General features: G+C 32.3%; 1 long non-coding RNA gene across 1 annotated transcript; it reads left to right on the top strand.

Moving 5' to 3' along the window:
* Positions 1–4,954: 4,954 nt before the first annotated feature.
* Positions 4,955–12,188, top strand: LOC127703757 (uncharacterized). Its single transcript, XR_007983027.1, has 4 exons — positions 4,955–5,024; positions 8,182–8,354; positions 10,350–10,499; positions 12,111–12,188. It is a non-coding gene; the product is annotated as an uncharacterized LOC127703757 (long non-coding RNA).
* Positions 12,189–19,529: the final 7,341 nt, after the last annotated feature.

Genomic DNA, 19,529 nt, shown 5'->3' with positions numbered 1-19,529 from the left:
AATTTGAACTCTAACTTAATGGATAGCGGTACTCATCCAAAGCGCATTACACAAACGACATATGGAAATCGGTGTAAAAATAGAACATATTTTTTCCAAAATGGTCACGTGGTTTTACTTCGTAGTAGTAAAGGGATAACCACATCAAAGAATGACATGACCACATCAAATACTGAAACAAACACATCATGTAGTGTAAAATCGTTAAATTTTGAAACATCATTACGTAATGTTAAAGCCATATAAAGAATTGGCAAATCATCATTACGAAATAACAAAACCATATCATGTAATGAAACAACTACATTACGTTATGTCACATACACATCCAGTAATGTTAAAACCACATTGCCTAATGACACAACCACATTAAATAATGGTGAAACCACATCGAGTGATGACAAAACCATATTAAGTAATGACAAAACTATATCAAGTCAATAAAAAACCATATCATGTAATATGGGAATATCATTAAGTAATGACTTTTCCATACTGAGTTATATCAAAACATCATTACGTAATGTCAAAACCATATTATGTAAAGACAAACTATCATCAAGTAATAATAGAACAACAAAACGTAATATCAGAGTTCCACATAAGACAGCTGTGGCATTCCATATGACGACATAAATGTAATTTAAACTGACATTGAGGCAGACATAGATTTATAAGCAAACTGAGTCCATGCGATATTGCAAACTATTTCTGGCCGATAATTTTCATATCATTTACTAGTATTGTAATATTAGTTTAAAATGTAAGTTGTTTTTATTATGGTCAATAAATTTAGTTTCTAAAATTCATTTCTTTAATTGTCATGATTGTAAAGATTTAAAAAAAAAATCTTTTAAAAAGATTTTCCTATAATAAACTTGATAATGACGGGGCAATTTTTTAGAACTACCTCCATTTACGCACTAAACAAAACCAAGCGCCAAGGAATAGTGTTTTAATCGCCGCTTGATCAAATGTAGGTCACAGTGAAGCCTTTAATACAGAGGGAATACTTTAACCTTACTGGAAGTTCAAAACGGTCCGTAGCACCCTTTTTAGCGAAATCCTTTGCTAGATTTTGAAGGCGCTTCATCTGTACCAAATTGAAAAAGACAGATCAAATTATAGACTATAAAGGAGTAAGAAATCTTACAATAAATCAATAATGTCATATATATTGGCCGACAATCTCAGCTACTTAATTCTTTCAAAGATTCAGAGATTTGGTTTGGAAGATTGACTGTACCTGAAGAAAACTTATTACAAACGGGATAGTACATCATATTTTTTATGATGATGTTGATTACCGAGCCCGTAAATTTAGATACGATCCGAGTAACTTATCGATCCTTTAGATAAACTTATTCTAAAATGTTACCAATTCAACACTCTAACTAAATCTTTGAATTTCATTGGTTTAGATTATAATTTTGTTATCAATAAATTAAAACCCAACTAGATATTGTTATACACATAATTTTGTATAAACATTCATAGTTCTACAATCTTTCGATACCTATATTTTTGCATTGCACAAGGTAATGTTTTTCACTGACTGTAAATGACGTCTTTACACTAAATTCATTGGATGTTGGATATGTACTGATTGACATTTTAGTCTTAGATACATGATTCATTTTATTAGTTGTTATTGGCTTTGAACTAGCTGTCAGTAACTTCGGTACTCCCAGATCTCTATTTTGTGTCTTTGCTTGTGTTTATTTGTGCTTTGTATCGATCGGAAGAGTAAATCCTTGTTCAACTGATTTTGTTTGCTTGTTCTTATATTGTTCTGTTACACCACTGTCTCATGTTAGAGGGAGGGTATGGCACCGGAAAATATGCTGAACCCCATTTTGGGCCTTTTATTTTTTAGCTTACTTTGCGGTATGGGTTTAGCTCTTTGTCGAAGGCCGTACGATTACCTATAGTTGTTAACCTCTAAGTCATTTGGTCACTGGTAGAAAGTTGTATAATTAGAAATTATACAAAATCGTTTTATTTCTAGATTGTCTCCGTGATTGATAGGTGTTTGCTTCCCGCCGCATCAGCACAACAAAGCTATATCGCGGCCTGTGACAATTGCTGGTAAAGTTATCTGCGAAAACAGACTTAAAGATAAAACTACTTAGAACGAATAAAAAATTGTTTGCAGAAACGACAATTGTAGTATTTCGTGGTATCATCATAATAGTAGCCTTTGTTGTTATCAAAATAGAAATCTTTTGGACACCCGTAATCTCTTGTGCAATAATCAACGAATTTGCCTTATGGGTTACCTATAAGACAAAATTAAACAAAAAGAAAACATGAAAAAAGAAAACTGTTTCAAATTCAGAAATAAAATCAAAATCATTACTTATACTTTTAATAGAAAATAAAATATGATGAAAAAGATTTATGTGGTAGATGAATAAAATCAACACATAACAATTTTGTCATTGGACAAATGTGAGTTCCCAAGATGGCGGATGCATCATTACGATCTATTATGGAGGGACAGAATGAAACTTGAAATAAGAAATAACAGGCCACAAGTTCTCATCAAAAATTTTTATATATCCCACACTGTTTAAGTTTTCTTTGATTGGTGTAAGAGTTCCCACTCCATGTAATAAAAGGCACCCCCAAAACATGACAGAAAATTTAGCTTTGTAGGTTTTTCCCATGGTACAGTCTATTACATTCTGGTCGTAATCGTTCATCAATTTTACGCAACACAAAAACGTTTTTGTTGTTTCCAATCTTTATTTTTGTCTCATCAGTAAAATTTCCAGTTTTCCCGCACTGTCCAATGAAGTTTTTCACGACAAAATCGTTTCATTTTATGGCGATTTACTGGGGAAATCGTTGTTTTCTTCGAAACTTGGTGCCTCTTTTAACCACTTACTTATAGCTGTTGCCTGACTGTCCTTGAATAAACAGGATTCAATGTCTGATAATTAAATACAGCAGTGATTTCACCTAGAGTTTGTCGCCGGTCTGAACGCAACAGTCGTTAAAGCTTCCGGTCATTTCTATCGCCTGGGATCTTTCTTTTTCTTCCGGAAACTTCTCCCATTGTTTTCCTTTGACCCACGGTCGGGAAACCTCTTTCAAACCTCTTGTTTATGGTTCTCCTATTCCTTCCTTACAATTTCCTTATCTCCTGCCTAGAATTGCCATGTTCTGACAATCCTAAAATCATTTTTTTTTCTCCACTGGTGTCATCTCTTTCCCGTGGGATGCAATCTTTAAAACATACGAATTATTTGTTTATTTACGTCAGTGCAACATAAATGACGTAATCAACTAAATATTTGGCACTAAGGGGCACCGTCAGTAACGACGTTTAGTATATAAAGAGGGATAACTCTTAGAGAAGCATCGGTAAAAACCCAGTGGACAATTGCCCAACTATCCATTTGTCATTTTAGGAACACACTTTTGTCCAATGAGTGTTTATGTATAACAATTCGTACACTAATATAACTCTCTATCTTATTGAATTTAAGCTCATTTTTCATTTGTAGCATAATTAAGTACTTTCTTGTAAAATATTTTCCCTCACAAAGTAGTTCTCCTGTATGCTTTCATGAAACGGGTTAAATCATACATGCAATTTGTATACAACAACTCATTAAGTTTGAAACACCACCAAAGAAACTCATCATAGATACCATGATTGAAATTTTGTACGCCAGGCGCACGTTTTTCGTCTCAAGAGCACGTATATGGTTCGAATAAGAAATATATGAGAAAATGTTGTAAGAACAAACAATTGATCTGATAACTACGTATTAAATAGATGACTAGTATATGGCATGACACTTGTGAGTTATTAACTTCAAACAGAGCCAAATTACACCTTGATTTGCTTATTGTCGGTAACAACATATCAAAAATGCAGGTAAAAGAAAACTTGGGGTTTAAAAAAAAATATAATCGAAAATGTTTCCATTTTATAGTAGTTGCACGACTAAAGAGTTGAGTTCGTTTCGATGACATCAGCCTTGTAAATACATGTATACAAAGGGTCATCTTTCCCATAATTTGTTCTAATGTAGGTTTCCAATTTGAAGATGGTTTTGCATTATGGGGTGTACTGTGGGGGTTTAAATGAAAGAAGAGACGGGTTATACATCAATGCGGCAGTGTCTTTTCAATATGTCGCACTTTAAATCGCCATTAATATAATACTTTTTAGAATGTCATCAAGGACATTTGTATTTGGAAAACATATGCAATTTTAACTTTCGTTTTCTTTCTGTACTTGGTATCCAAAGTAGACTGACTGGTTGAAGTATTTAAAGATCAACAATCAAAACGTGGCAATTAGTGAATTCGATAAAGGAAAAAGGTCCTTCAAATAGGAAAAATCCTGTTAGGTTAAATGGAAAACAAATTCTCATAAAACTGCATAATCAAATATTTTTTTTGTAAAAAAAAATTTGACTTTTCCAGCCCAAAAGATATGAAATCGTCAAAGAATCAAAGTTTTGATTTCAAACTAATGACGCCTGGTTTAGTAAATATTCACATGTCTACTGTCGGATGCCTGATGAAGCAGTGGTATTAAATATCTACCTGAATGTCATATTTAATCTCTTTGTAATCATATTTCCATGAGTGAAGAAACTGCAGATTTATTATGCACATTACAGGCAGATTTTATCCGATGTTATAATAATAATTGCTTGTAATGTTTATGTATTGTAAACTAAAATTACTAATACATGTAATATAATATTATCCTGTTTCAATATGTTCATACTTAAAAACTAATCTTGTGTTTAGCCACGAGCTATAAACTAAACAATTTTTTTTTATAATTACGACATGAATGTGTGGTTGTTTTATAGGTTAATCCAATTTTTAAGTATGTTTTGCTAAATCTTGCATGTAATAAGTGAAGCATCTGTTAGCAAAACTGACTTTACTTTCATATTTAAAGCAGCATCAACATGGAAGCTCACCCACTTGCAAGATGAAGTCAATCCAGATGATGCTCGCAGTCTTTGTGATCACCTCACTGTGCGGAATAGGTAAGAGAGCTTTGGTTTTTACATATTTTTTTCTTTATTATTCTAGTACTCAGTAGATATCTAATAAGAATGGGTTGGAGGTGTCAAACATTGAATACAGGGTCTATGATTTCGTTTAACGAATCTGAAAGATTTGTAAGGGAAAATATTGTGTTCAATGTTTAATTTTCAAGTATAATTGACTCATATTCATTTCAAAATATTTTTAACTCAATGTTAAATGCTTGAGAGGATTAATCTTCATTACACTGTTCTGGGAAATCATAGTTGATCTTCGATTATCTTGATTCAAAATAATATTGATGAATTTCCTATAACATATAAGATTACTGTAAACCAACTTATTTTCGCGGATACTTTACTTCGCGTTAAGCCCTTCCTAGTCCACTTCGCGGCGATTTAATTTCGCGCTTTTCTAATTTACTTGATGTAGTTAGATAAGGAAAGATCCAAGTTTTACATATACGCGACGATTTATATTCCTGTTATTTTTTCTACTCGCTGCCAAAGTCGCGAAAAAAAATCGCTCGCGAAAATTATGTGTTTACAGTATTAGTTTGTCGATAAATATACAAACGCTAAACGGTCTGACTCCTTCAACCATCACCTTACAAAGAACAAATACATTTTTCAATATTTCTCAAACAATTCAAAATATTTAATACTTCACTACTATAAAAAGGGGCTTGTAGTTGCATGTACATCTGCTACATATACTGAATACTAATTAAGTATTATCAAAATGTGATAAATATACTTATAATAAGTATAAAAGTTTTTACTCCACAATTCCAAAATATTTTACGAACACCACTTCAGATGAACATCTTGATCGTTTCTTAATATACTGTATTCCCAAATTACAGAACAGTTCGTGCAAGGTAGCTAAACATTTCGGTCCACTGAATACTCCCCGTAACCTCTTCTAAATATATCAGCATTAAAAAAACCGATATAAAACGTTGTTTTGAAGCTACCTACTCACACGATATGCGATTCAGATGCGGTTCTAAAAATAACAATGGTTTGTTTGATCGAATATAAACAAATTCCCTTTTTCTCATGCAATAGTATTAAAAAGTTTTATTTCCCCTGTCGTAACTAAAACACACAATCATGTTCCTGCTCACTAATGTCACTCTTAAGGACCCAAATAAACTCTGCAAATACCAGCTTGCAATCTTAAATATCTCTGAGAAATAATGCACAAATTGTGACCGAAGAAGGATATAAGTAAAGGTACAATAGATACGAAATGGATATAAGGGAAAGTTTATGTAAGGCGTGCGATGTTATATTGGAATATATATAATTCATTTCACTAATGTGATTGGTACATAACTAATATGAATTGAGAAGAGGTATGTTACTGTGTGCAATGGACGAAGTATTGTTTTATGGAACATTTTTAATTCTTTTTTCTCTCTCCCAAATTTGCAAGAAGAAATAGCTTACCCCTTAGCAAAAACTGATGTACAATCTCCCATCGAACTTGAGATAAAGGATACAACAGATACAGTTAAGTCTGCCTCATATCTTGACTTACATCTAGAAATCGACAATGAGAGTCGATTGAAAACAAAATTTACAACAGAAGAAGCTTCCTAATTGTGAACTTTCCTTTTCTATGTAGCAACATTCTAGCAGCGCCTGCATACGGAGTATATATCTCCCAGTTGATACGATATTCCAGGTCTTGTATTTCCTATCATGATTTCCTTGATAGAGGGTTGTTGCTCACAAGGAAGTTATTAAACCAAGAGTTCTAAGTGGTGAAGTTGATTTCATCCCTTCGTAAATTTTGCAAACGCCATCATGAGTTGGTTGATCGTTTTGGAATATCTATTTCACAGATGACGACGGATATGTTCCAATTGTCGTAACATGAGGTAGTAATACACAGTTAAGAGTTTAGTTTCGCATTTTGGCCATGGTGAACTTTTTAGATATGAAAGTTTTTGTGCAACAAAACTGATTTTTAGACAGCTGAAGAATAATTTAGCCTTCAAAGTGTTTTTAAATGAACATCAAGATTTTTTTTATACATGTTTTATAGGCCATTTTTCTGTTTAACAGTTCGTCTTAGTCAACCGTACCGCCCATATGTCCAGAAACTGTTGTAGTGTTTGTCAACAAATATTTGACCCTCGGACTTTTCAATTCAATTTTATGAAAAAATGAGGTGAAATGCATATGATTTTTTTTTTGACCTCCTGATAGATAAATGGTTTTAGAAAAGGTATCACTCTAATGGATTGAAATTCTTTGTGGACCAAATTTTGGGAACTTTTGTGACATTTTCAACCCCCTTTTTGCAATTTTGTGTATCAAATAAATGCAGATTGTTGCCATGGTTACACTTAAAAGAGATTATATTTCACCATTTTAACTTTTGGAAATCAAATATATGAAAAATGCTCATATGCACATACATAACACAAACATTAGGCCTTATTTGTTAGAAAGCAAGGGAAAGAGGATGGATAAAATTTAGGAGTGTAAATTTTTAGGTTTTTCCTGTGTATTGCTACCTGAGCAACATAACGGTTGACACATGTGGAACAGGATATGCTTACCCCTCCGGAGCATCTGAGATCACCCCCAGTTTTTGGTGTGGTTCGTGTAGCTCAGTCTTTAGTTTTCTATGTTGTGTACTGTTGTTTGTCTGTTCGTCTTTTTCTTTTTTTTAGCCATGCCGTTGTCAGTTTATTTTTGACTTATAAGTTTGAATGTCCCTTTGGTAACTTTCGCCTCTCTTTTAGTATTCTATGTTTTATTAGACTTTACGTATGCCATTCGTCTCTGTTACTGATACTTGTTTTGCTTCTTTGCTATACTCATATTTGTTTTGTCACCATCTTAATATTTGCTATTTTATTTGTGACGATTACTAGTCAAAATGCTACGCAAATGGAGGATATTGCAAAAATTAGAGGGTACACTTGTGACAAGAAGTACTCATACGACTGTTCAGGAGACACAAATGTTGTCTTCAAGGTACTTAGAAATACAAAAGTTCGCACATTTACAAGTGTAAATATTACACACCTGATGTCGGTAAAAAGATGTGTATTGCTTTTCTAGAAAAGTGCAATTTAATTTTCGTTTACTTTTTCATTTAGTAATATTTACAAATATTTTAAAATTCTTCTTGTAGTTAAATCTGACGGCTCCGACGAGAGTGATTATGATTACAAAGGAAGAGGATATTGCACTAATAAAGGTTGACGATCCGGATATATTTATTTTGGCAACAAAGGATATTGCAAAAATATGGCAATAGGTCTTACAACTATAAATGCAACTTTTATGCTGGATGCTGTCTTCCGCGTGAGTATAAACATCTTCATATATCAGCTGTTTACCAACAGCAATTACCATTATAGATAACACCAAGCTTGATCGGCAGCGTGAATTATCGAATTCGTCTTAATCACTTCGAAGCGATAAACATTTTGAACCGTGAACAAAGAAAATGTAATTGTATTTTTTTAGTCAATTCATTACCTTAAGAGGAAAACTTAACTTGAATCAAATAAAGAAACAGAGTTATAATACCCCCCCCCCCCCCCCCCCCCCCCAAAAAAAAAAATATTTTGTCTTGTCAACTACGCCGTGACATACTTAATATTTTGTGTGTGGTGTCTTATGATCGTACTTGTGTTCAATGTTTGATGTATAGAATTGATGTGTTTTTAAAAAGATTTCTGAGTTGTAATTACTTAAGCTGTATTTTGCAAAACCTTTCGGAGTTTTGGGTCGTCATTCCTCTTCAATTTATTAGACGTGTTATAAAAGTCGATACCATTCTGGCGCTGATGTTAACTACCAATACTTCTTCAGGCTATAGTGGCGACTATCTCAAAAAGCACAGATAATCATTCATTATGTTAACTGTATGGGTGCATTTTATACAGATGAGATGATTTTTAATCAATAGAATAATAACAGTTGATTCCGCCATTCACGGACGAGGATCAAGCAAAACAACCCGATCATTCTTCATATATATATTAATATCATTATCATAAAATTACTTTTTTGCATAGTAGTGATCGATTAAGTGTAAGATCGTTGTTCCCCTTTTCCTACTGTTTTGTTGAACGACTACAAGGAAAATCAGCAAACTGATAAAAAAAGGAATAGAAAATCACTGCAATCAAATCACATCCGAATCAATCTTTTTGTTCAAAATGCATGTTTATTTGAAATTTATACTTTTCATGTCAAAGCTTAAGCTTTTATGTGGTATGCTTTTGCTCCTTTTTAAAGGCCTTACAGTGATCTATACAGTTTTTATATTTGGTATCTGGTGGATAATTTTCTAATTTGGCAATCATACCCCATCTCCTTATTTCATATCATGTTTCCAGAAATATGTAGCGTTAAATTCTAATAAAAAAGCTTGAGTATCACCGTTTCCTCGAACTATAAAACTGAACACCACAATATAACTGAAATATTGTTGGAAGTGGCGCTAAGCTTTCAAAGGTAATAGAAGTCTATTTTATTATCTTTAATTTAAGGATATGATAAAAGGAAATGTTTAAAACAGAATATTCATTTTCACTTGTTGAAAGGCCTGCTTAATTTTTGCAACAAAAGTAAACTATGCTACGCATGGTTACCTTTCAATGCAATTGTATTTTGAGAAAACCCGCATTACAATCTTGCATCGGTATTGGTATTTATCACCAGCGCAATATTTTAATCCCTTTCTTAACCCGTTTATTATCTTATTTGACCTTCCAATTATTTGATTCAAATTTCAATGATGAGTCTTTTGTAGACGAAACGCACGTCTGGTGTACAGCATTATAAGACTGTTGTCTATCATGAGTTTGTTTTATATATATTATAAAACAAATAAAGCATGATACAAATGCAAGTGAAAACATAAAAAATAGGAAGATGTGGTATGATAGCAAATGACACAACTCTCCACCAAAAACCCGATGACGTAGAAGTTGATAACAATAGTCGACTGTATTTTATTCATCCACAACATATATCTTTATCAATTAATTCATATTTGGTTTTGTATTGAAGGAATAAGTAATGATTTTGGTTTTATTTGCGAATTTTAAACAGTAATCGTTTTTCAACTTTTCATTCATCTTTATTTTGTCTCATAGGTAATATAAATATATACTAAAACATTATAGAAAAGTGAGTGAAAACATGTATGTGTTGATTTTATTCGTCCATTATATATATCTTATACTAGTTTTGTATTGAAAGTATAAGTAATGATTTTGATTTTTTTTCGAATTTTAATCAGTAATCGTTTTTCAACTTTTCATTTATCTTTATTTTGTCTCATAGGTAACCCATACAGCAAATTCAATTATTACTGCACAAACAAATACGGATGTCCTAAAAATTACTATTTTTATAACAACAAAGGCTACTATTATTATAATAACAAGGACTACTACAATTGTCTTTCTTACAAGGGATGTTGTCTTCGTCATGGTAAGTAGTAATATAAAATAAGTAGATGTGGCTAGACATCTATCTACCAAAGTCTAAATAAGTTCAATATAAGCAACAATAAATGAAACGGCCTTCAACAATGAAAACATCCATACCGAACAGTCATGTTTAAAATGCACCGACATGACAAAATGTGAAACAAATTCAAACGAAAACTATTGGCCTGATTTATGACAAAATAACAAATGAAAAACAGATATATGATAGAACGCAACAACGACAACCATTAAATTACAGATAGATAGTGGGTGTGTTTTAATACCTTGACTAGCTTTTTAGCTCTCGCACGGTCGGCAATTAAATTACAAGGTCCTGACTTGGACCAGACACATAAAGAATGTTACGTGGTCAATCATGTTTGTGAGCGCTCAACCCTCCACCTTACATAGGACTATGTTGTTACAGTACAACTTAGACTTTTTAGCTTTGTGATTTTCAACCATAATTTTTAAAAGATTTTAACCCAGATCTTTGGAACTTCACAGAGAGTTTAAATACTTACTGAGGTTGTGCATGTCCGAATATAGAGTTGTGTAAAGATTAAATTCCCCATTTTTAAATCCTATATTTTCCATAAAGTTAAGTGTTCATTATAGACCATTCTGCATTATTTAAGAAACGATCAGCACAACCCAGCCATTTCAGTCTTAATCACCTATTCCACCTTTTTAAATTGACCTAACAATACTTGTTCATAATATGTACATCACTTATAAAGCAGTTATTTGAAGATTGCTTTCAGCTATTCCTAGAAAACCCTTATATGCATATTATTTAATCATTCTAAACTTTTGCATCTTTAGACATCTGCAATCCACTGATGAATTATATTAAAAAAATATTTTATACGTTATTGTGCACTTACGAAATTAACGAAACAACTTCTGATTATGCACGAAAAATTGTAACTGTTGAGATGAATTACATATAGAAATACTGCAGCTCTGTGATTCAAGCAATTCACTAAATGAAAAAGAATTGATTTAAATAAGAAATTATCAAGCTTTCCATTCTTGCCAACAGTAAATATTTGGCTTGTATCAGCATTATTTTAATATTTCAGGATCTTTATTACATAGAAACATCTCAAAACAATTAAAACAGAATAAATGGATTGCAAATTCATAATGAGGTTAAAATTAACCTTAAACACGCTCTTACTCGTTGGACAATTGTATTATTACTGTTGAAGTTTTGGACCATTCATTCAAACAACTAAACTAAACTGATATAAAACAAGACGACAACTGAATAATGTTGCTTTCAATTCAGTAAACGTAACTACAAGGAACTTCCAAAATGTACACTAATTGGGAATAAGACATTGAAATCAATATAACTAAATAAAGTAAATGTTTAGGCTTTTTTTATTTATTTATATGAGTTGTATTCAACACAATTGTTAATGTCCAGAAAAGAGAGAGGAAGATACCAAAGGGATTTTCAAACTGTGAAAGACAAACCGGAAAAGACATGACATTTTCATTAACTGCCATTTTGTTACATTTCAGAAAAAGCGACATGGTTGTCGTGATAGACAATATTCGGTACATTATGTTATACGTCTATAATTTTCTATTATATTTTTAGGTTACTTAAGGTGAAACTAATATGGAAACAGTTCGTCGAAGAGAACATCAAAAAGTGCAGTCTACATTTATAATGATTTCAAATAAAATTATTTAGACACAACTATTCGTCTGAATTCATTTTATTTTCAACATATAAAACAAGGGTATCAAAATATACTTCTTTTTGTGTCCTCATCAATTGAATAAAGACATATATATACTATGTTCTTCACTAGGTTGCTAGTTGGCCTTAAAGAATACAATGTTCATTTATATTAATCCTAACATGCACCCGTGAACCGACAGGAAACTGAAAACGTAACTAAATCTCACAAAGTTTTTGTGATTGATAATTGCAGATAAAGGTTGCACTTCTGCAAATACAGACAATGCCATTTCCCATAGGAACTCCTTTTCGACTAAAACTGTGCCACTTTGACTATGGTGTTTCGTACAAAATCACATCCTAGAATGGAAAGTTTATATGCACTTCTATTTTTTTCAAACGTCAAAAAATAGGGCTGTGGTGCATATTTTCAACAATTATATGCTACGAACTTCTAAGAGTTTAAACTTATAATAAAATTATGAACTACCCCTCCCTTCACATTGGGTCTTTCTCAGAATTAAATTTGGCCGCTGTCCATGTGTGTTTAAATTGGTAACATTTGTAAGTTATGTCTCTATGATATGAAACATAAATATGATATCTGGGAACCAGTACGTAAACCAAGCAAAATATATATGAATGTTATATATCTCCTAAAAAAAGGCGTGGTTTGTAAAACAGCTGTATTTACAAAGTGCAACCTATAGAGAGATAAATTTAATTCGATAGAAAGGGGTTATAAGTCACTTTGGCCAGATTCAAGTAGGGATTCTTAATTACTTCAAGTATGCATTGAATTTGCACCCAAATTTCCACAGTAATTTATTTTCAGAATAACACTGAATTGCAAATCTCAGTCCGAATTTAAAAAAAAGTAAGACGTTAGATTTCATTCAATGATCCCAAATTGTGGTAGAATTAATTTCAATAAGGCGGACAATTGGTAACTTGTCAAAGGAATGCCATCCAAATACAAAAAAGAACCGCACAAAAAAAAAAACACAACTCTTCAAAATTACCACAACATATGTTTCACTCGTTATGTTTGGGTACTTGATAAGTTACACCTCATTCGAATTGATCTATTTTTGAACGCTTTCAACTTTGAAATATCCCAAACAACAAAAGCTTGCAAACCGGCAATCTCAATAATAAGCTTTAAATTGTCATTAGAATTTTCTGTAAAATAATTGTTGATAAAACGTTGAATTATTTGAACTACTAAGGTCTTTCTACCCCCATGTTTACATTGCCTTAGCCATCGCTCTTAATGTCTGGTATCTTAGATGAATATTTTCATGCAAATAACATTACACATTGAATTCATCTTAATAGAATAACCAAACCTGAACATCCAATTGTCTTTATATCTGAAACTTTCGAACCCGCACTGAAGCAAGTGACGAAATCTCCGTAAAAATGCTCTAACCTGTGAGTTCCTACTAACATCTGTAATATATCATATTCAGATATATACATAAATTGTCTGTGTTAATTGGAGTAAAACCTAAATCCTGCCATGACTTCTTTTTTAAATGAGGAATATGAATACCTTCGATAAAAGGCACGTGTTACCATTACCTACATGTGGTAGTACTATACAAAATTGCTCATTCCAAAGTCGACTCTATTGTAAGTCATATTAAAAAAAAATCAACTTTGATTCCTACTACCTCTTAATGCTAGTAGTCATGCATGTCTGGGGTACTGCAATAATCTTCCATTGACACTAAAAATCTGTAACTATTTGACAGTTTCGTATACCTATCATCAACAACAGGCTTCCGTGTTGGCAAAAACTATTAGGATATAACAAAAAGACAATCAGTGAAGAGGTGTCTGAATTTGTTCTACATTTAGTCGTGAACAGAACTTGACCGGACTTAGACGAACACAAATGAAAACAGGGTGTGGCTATAGTGATCAACGGTATTTGGACAGAATCCGTTATAATTCATCAAGCATTCTGCACCTTTCTAAACAAAATCAATATGTTTGAACTCATCCACCGAGTACAACAACCAAAATCTGAATTTATAACTACCTAAGAGCTTGAAGGGTAAGCCTAATTGTTCCACATACAACTTTCGACTAATGAAAGTACATTTAGATCCCAATCTTATGGTGTTCATTTATCATAAAAAATTGTCCTGATTTGCACATGGGGATACTTCATTCGTCTGTCCAAAGCTCAAAAGATATCATTTTGTTGTTGCTCTTGATAAGGTTGGATAATGTGATCCCCTAAAATGCTTGATAAGACAGTCCCAGTTGTTTGACTGCGTGTATAATACCTTAATACACGAGAGAACTAGCTGCTTCCTCAGCTAACTTAACATAACACAAAGGAAACAACGTTTGCGTCACCGAAAGCACCGTTGCATTTTCATAGACGTACTCTATCTGTGATTTGTTGAAATTTATCTCAACTGCCTGTGCAGCAGTGGTTTCCTTGTGCATAGAGGCAGTTATAATCACACCATGTTTTGCATGGATGGATACAGCCATTGGGTCAAAAACTGAAGGGCAGTCCTAACTAAATTTTGAAATGAGATGCATCAATAAGAATGTCGTTCTTTTGCTGTGAAGATTGTAAAGCGTGTGAAAGGATTTTGTCCTATGAATTAATAAATTAGAAAATTAAATTTAATTAGTTTTTAATTCCTTATCAGTGATGGTTCCAATGCCTTAATATGTTAAATGTACCTTATGGTGAACTTTGAATACGTCCGTTATGGTATTTGTTTTTTTTTTCTATTTTGTTTTTGAATTGGTAGTAGGACAATTTATATCGATTATCAATCTGTGCGTCGTTATTCCCTTTTACTTTAAGAAATCAAACATAAAGGTCAGATTTTTGTTTAGACAAACTATTCTTAATAACAGCATAGTGGGACATAAACATGCAGCAACTACAACTTTTTTTAATACAAAACACAAATTTAAATTGAATGGAATATTTAGCAAAAATTATATGAAAAGTTAAAAAAAATTACAAAGAAATGAAATAATTTGCATTTGTAGATGTTTTTGAATAATCGAAATAAACTGTTATTTAGAAAAAAGGTAACTTTGTGAAATGTGAACATTCATGTTGTAAATTCTAAATATATGTGATTGTGACATATGCTTTGATATGTTGGTGCTTTTTATCTTTATATATATATCTATTTGTTTGTTTACATGATTATTGGGGGAAAAATCTGTTTGCGCCAAATTGCGTCCGTTTATGCTACAACTCATTTGGGCTTATAATACGTTTACGCCACTAGGTTTTAGAATACCAAGTTTCATTTGCGCCAAAAAAATAGTATACTATAACACTAATTCGTAGATAAAATTTTATTTTAATTTCATAAATATTATTAAAAATATGAAAAACCGAAATAAAAGCAAGTGACGACATCACTTGGGTGTATCATCAGCAAATACATCTTATGCATCCCGATACAAAAGTATCAAAAATTTCAAAATCATCAATTATAATCAAACTTTCAATATCAGTAAATAAAACAAAGTTGTTCATTCTAAAAGTTCTTGTATTTTGTTGTGATTCTTTTTAGTTTTTTTTTGTCTGCCCTAGATACAACACTACCTTGTAAATGTCAACTCTTTTGCATACAAAATGCTCCAATTTGTTCCATAAAGTATTGTATTTTAGGTAATATAATTTGTTAGCGAATAAAATATCTATCAGGTTAATGACTGCTTGTTGGTTGATTAACGTGCAGTGGCAAATATTGCATTCACGTGCAAGACGAGAACAAATAAACAATACATACAATAGGAAGGACCTGTAATTGGGGTCGACCGGGATGAAGGGTGTGAATTTAGAATGCAACTGCAGACACATAGGGACTTAAATTTTTCCTGGCAAAAGGCCACCAACAGACCACTCCATTTTGGTAAAGGTTTTTTAAACGTGCAGGGAGCGTGGCACTCTCTCTCTTTACATTAGTCATCGCATTTTTCGTCCGCATTCTGACCGGACATGGCTGCGAATTCATACTTCCCGCACAATAAAACGGACGCCCCACTTTCACAAGAGTTTTTACTGACAGTTTGAAGAAGACTAAGAGAGACTTTATGTCTATTTCTCATTCATTCTTTGGGTCTCCTTATTCTAGTTATCTACGATATGCTTTCACTGAATTACCCCAAGACTAGATTACCTTAACTGTATTTGGCAAAACTTTTAGGAATTTTGGGTCCTCAAAGCTCTTCAACCTCGTACTTCTTTTTACCTATTTACCTTTTTTTTATTCGAGCGTCACTGATGAATGTTTTGTAGACGAAACGCGCGTCTGACGTACACAATTTCTATCCTGGTATCTATGATGAGTTTATTTACTATGCTGTCAATGTGAGCTGATTGTTTTTTATCAATCTTTTCCAAAAACAAAATATTTCCTCGTTTTAAACAAACAGGTAAAAATATTAGAAATTATATTCATTGCAAGAAGAATATAACATTACCTGGAGGTTTAATTGGAAGATAAATAAGCTTACCTGCACAAATTATAATCACTGTGGGTTTTGACTACGCTTAATTTTGTGTTGGACACTATTCCTTCAATGTTAACATATTATAACGGTTCTTTGGCGGCAAATCAAAGGAGGTAGGCATACATGAATAAACCCATCCAACCATACTTTGGTATAGAAAATTTTCTGTGTGAATGAAATTCCGTTGGTAGATCATTGTTTGATTCTAATATGGGACCTTATCACTCGTTAACAGTGTAAGTAAAAACTCATCAAAGAAACCAGAAATATGAATATATCAATGATATTTCATGTCAACAAAAAAGTGCTGCTGACTTCTGGGCTGTTGATACTGTCGGGGAGAAACCACCACCAGCAGCGGCATTGACCCGGTTATGGTAAAAACCCAAGATACCAGACATAATTTGATATGCCAGTAGGGCGTTTCGTCAACACAAGACTCAATAATGGCATTCGAATAAAAACAGTTGGATTGCCAAATCAAATATAAAGTTAAGTACTGTTGAAAAAAAGAAACTTCCAAAAAGTCGTGTCAAATAAGGCTTAGGCAATCTATACCTGGGGGTCTAAAAACCGTAGTGTATCGAATATTCAACATTTTATAAACAGTAACTTTACAAAAATATTATATGCTTGGATTCTAGTGAATCTACTTGAAGTTATTTACTAACAGTGCTGGCTTTATAAAAAGAAGGTGGGTATGAATGCCAATGAGACAACTCTCCACAAGAGACCAAATGACACAGAAATTAACAACTTTGCTGGCTTTTGTTGTTTATGATATTTCGAAGTTGAATAGGTTACAAAGCAGATTGATTTGCATCAGGCGCAGCTATACAAGTACCCACACAAAATGAGTAAAACATATATTGTTGCTTTTTCTTTTGATATTTTGATGGAAGTCCAGTGATAGCTTTATTGAATCTTATTCTACGACAGTTACGGATATTTGAATAGAATTTCCCTTTTTTTTAGAATCGGAATGACAACGGTATTTTCAGTGTAATTCTAACAAGCAAATTTCTGTGGAAATTACGGTTGCAATCCAATGCATACTTGAAATATATAAAAATTCCTACTTGAATCTTGGCAAGGTGACTTTTAATCCCTTTTTTATGGAATAAATATAACTAACCATGTTTTCATCTGCAATCACAAACAACCAATTTTGTTTTAATTTAAGTAAACTGAGTAAACATTAGTGAACAATGCATTATTTGAGGCACACCAGCAACATGGTTGAGAATAATGTAGAAGGTTAAGGTTTCCATTTGGTTGCAGATCAAGAATGATCGCACCCTTCATGGCTTGCCATAACATGGGGAAACGTTGATCTTAATTGATTATCAAGATCACTGTTATAAATGCCGAGTCAATTCTTGCTGAAATATGGGTTATTGAAAGTGTTGTCAACGGTTAACCGGTTAACCGTCGGAAGGACCGAATATCGAATACCAAAATCATTAACCAGTTAATCGTACCTTTCTTCAATTTTAATAGTTTTGATATAAATATATATTCAAATCATAAAAAAACAGTTCTAAATTTCAATATGATCATCGTAGTACATAATCAGATCGTTTTACAGTATAATTGTGGTTTTATTAACAATTTAAGTAATAATGAATACAATTTTCACTAATTTTCATAAAGAAAGGGGTTATCGTTCTCTTACATATACGTCATTAGAACATACACACCCTTTCTCGTCCAATGGAAAATCAGTAATTTCCCTTCTATTTTTCATAGTACATGGCTTACCATGCACTATATAATGCTATACATGATTGGCTTTTCATTGTAGATTGATTATTAAAGTGAACTCTTGAAAACTGCACTAACGAAGTGTACAATCCCCAAGGCAATTTCCAAAGGAAACGAGCAAAAGAAAAAAATCATGAGTACTGTTGTTTGTCTATTCATTATAGATGAATTCAGGAGAATAGAACTATAAAAGCATTTTAAGTTGAGATTTTAACATTGTAAATGTTATTTATTAGTACAAATAATGACCCCCCCCTTAAAAAAAGAATTGAAAATGGGGCAAAGGTGCGGGTAAAATACATGTAGTATTTAATCTAATTTTTATATGAGACCTTGCACTCAATGTTTTAAGAAATAAAAACTGTTCATAAAAATGAAAGTTTAAAAAAAAACAATACATTCATCAATGAAAAAAGCAAGCATCTGATGTTGAAACGATTGTTAATTAATATTCATGGATGATGATTTATATAAAATTGTGTGCTTTTTTGAGATGAAGGATTCCTAGATTTATAAAGTAAATTGTACCTGTAGCTGTAGGAATCTCCATTTTTGAATAATTTATCCTTCTTTTGTTTCACAAAACTATCTCATTGCTCCTTCATTCCATTAGTTGAAATGACCACAAAATGGTTTACATTCATTACAATAACCATGTGAAAATTACAATGAGAGGCTAATTTTGTTATGTCACTAGAAGGTGTGAATATGTTCTAAATTGGTCAGACAATACTTGGTCATGTTCTATAAACATTTAAAACCCTCGGCTTTGCCTAAGGCGTTAAATATTCATAAAACATGACCAAGTATTATCTAACCTATAAAACAAAAATATATTGGACAGTTGTCAGCTGATAAACATTTTACGATGTAGTTCCTTATTTCATGAGTGGGTGTCAATGTATAAATGCAAATCACACACACACAATGCTTGTTCATATTTCCAACAAAATGCTTATACACAAATCATTTAAAGCAAACTTCATGTATACTTGTCGATCACGCAAGGTGTAGAGATGAACAAAACATAGCGTTCTAGAAAAGTGTGACGATAAATTT

Source organism: Mytilus californianus, unplaced genomic scaffold, assembly GCF_021869535.1.
Source record: "Mytilus californianus isolate M0D057914Y unplaced genomic scaffold, xbMytCali1.0.p SCAF_50, whole genome shotgun sequence".
NCBI classification, from domain to species: domain Eukaryota; kingdom Metazoa; phylum Mollusca; class Bivalvia; order Mytilida; family Mytilidae; genus Mytilus; species Mytilus californianus.
This window is presented reverse-complemented; position numbering and strand designations above follow the sequence as displayed.